Consider the following 2,089-nt stretch of genomic DNA (forward strand, 5'->3'; position numbering starts at 1 on the left):
TTGATGGTCCTAGGATCCTCTGTTTCTGGACTGTAAGATTAATCACTTCCCTTTTTTTGTTACAAAACTTCTACCTTTACGATTGTGACAGTCGCGATTAGTCATGATAACAGTTATTCACTACTGACTCTTACGAATCTTATCCCCATCTCCTTTCACCAGACCCATCTAGACAAGATGCTAACAGTTAGTCACCACTGAATCTTCCGACTCTTAAGCAGTTTAGTTGTAACCATTGAGCCAACAAGGCTGCTTGCTCCTAGAAGAGTGCCTTACTGTTAGGGTTCCACAGGGCTCTCGAGTGGACCAGTAGGACTGTGGAAAGTTCAGTGTGCAGAGTGAACATAGCTGCTTGTGGATGAGCCCTTAGAATTTTCATAGGAACCCTAGGGGTGCCTGGCATCTTCAAGATGAGGCTGTAGCTGAAAGTCCCAAAATGGGCAGACAGAACTATCAACACTGGAGCTATTTCATATCATGAATCCCAGCTTCCCCATTGTTATTCCAGCAAAGCAACTGAAAAATGAAACTACTAACTCTGTAATACAGTGTGGCTGAGGTGCATAGAACCCAGATATTCTGACTACCCCCCCCTCCCCCCCGGTCCAGTGCTCTGTTCACTGTTATCATAGGCCCATGGGGGAGGTGGTGCTCTGTTTGAGGTCAGACTAAAGAGATGAAGTTTTTCCTTCCGTTTGCTTTGGAAGGACATGAACTTATTCTTTCAATCCCTAGGGTCGTCCCTAGAACATGAGGGATAAATTTAGGAAGAAGAAAGGCAATCTATAGTAGCTATTCAGGTCTTCTTAAAACCACAATGCAGAAAGCTTTAGATACATTCAGAGCTTCCAGTGAACAGTGTCAGTAAATGAGAATACTATGTTTGTGAGACAGTCCTAACTTGTGAGTTGATACAAGAGTGGTCAGTGCCTCCTCCAGTTGCCAGATTTTATTCTCATCTGAACTGCCTAATGGGATTGATTCACCATGGAGTGGTCACAGTTCACAACAGGCCAGAGAACCCGGGGTTTGATTTCGCTAGTGTCTTGTCTTTGAGGGATCTGGGCTTCTCTGTGTTTTTGAAGAATGCCACGTATGTTCAGCATGTGAAGAAGTGTGTGGGGAAAGCATTCTCTAAGCCATCCGTGCCTTCCCTGATCTGGGTGAGCTGAGCTATACATGGGGGCACATTTCACTCCTCCTTAGGAAATTTGAGAGACCCTGCAACATTCCACCCTGAGCTTTTGGCACAAAGTTCACCTTCTGCAAGAAGAAATAGGATGGCGGACATCAGGAACAAACCCCAAACGAAATCCACTGCCATTGAGTCAACGAGTCAATTCTGACTCACAGCCACCCTAAAAGACAGAGGAGAACTTACTGCCCAACAGGATTTCCAAGGCTGTGAGTGTAAACAGCAGCAGACTTCCGCCACGTAGCAGCTGGTGAATGTGAATCACTGACACCGTACCTCCAGTTGTTAGGTAGTGTAGAGCTGATTCGGACTTTGAGCGGCCCTGTGTACCACAGAAGGAAACGCTCGGTCACCCTCACAATCTTTGCTCTGTTTGAGCCCACTGTTGCAGCCACTTTGTCAGCCCATCTGGTTGAAGGTCTTCTGCTGTTTTGTTGATCCTCTAGTATATCAAGCACGATGTCCTTCTCCAGGGACTGCCCCCTCCTGATAACATGTCTAAATTATGCCAGACAAAGTCTCATCATCCTCGCTTCTTAAAGAACATTCTGGCTGTATTTCTGCCAAAATAGATTTATTTGTTCTTTTGGCAGTCCACGGTAGAGTCACTCTTTATCAATACTATAAGTCAAAGGTGTCAACTCTTCTTCAGTCTGCCTTATTCTTTGCCCAGCTTTCACATGCATATGAGGTGATTAAAAATACCATGGCTTGGCCTGAAACAAGACCTTCACCTCATGCCTTATACAAAAACCAATTCAACATGGATTAAGGACCTAAATGTGAATCCCAGAATTACGAAGGTCATCAATGAAAAATTCAGAACAAATGTGAAGACACTAATGATGGGAATACATGGACTACAAAACATTTTGAAAACCACACAAACAAAAA

The 2,089-nt window shown here is 44.4% G+C and overlaps 1 protein-coding gene across 1 annotated transcript in view; it reads left to right on the forward strand.

The window, feature by feature from the left end:
* Positions 1 to 2,089, forward strand: part of NPTN (neuroplastin) — a 46,157-nt gene that overhangs the window by 14,479 nt on the left and 29,589 nt on the right. The gene's annotated exons all lie outside the window — the stretch shown is intronic.

This window comes from Chrysochloris asiatica, unplaced genomic scaffold (assembly GCF_000296735.1).
Source record: "Chrysochloris asiatica unplaced genomic scaffold, ChrAsi1.0 scaffold00092, whole genome shotgun sequence".
In the NCBI taxonomy this organism is placed as follows: domain Eukaryota; kingdom Metazoa; phylum Chordata; class Mammalia; order Afrosoricida; family Chrysochloridae; genus Chrysochloris; species Chrysochloris asiatica.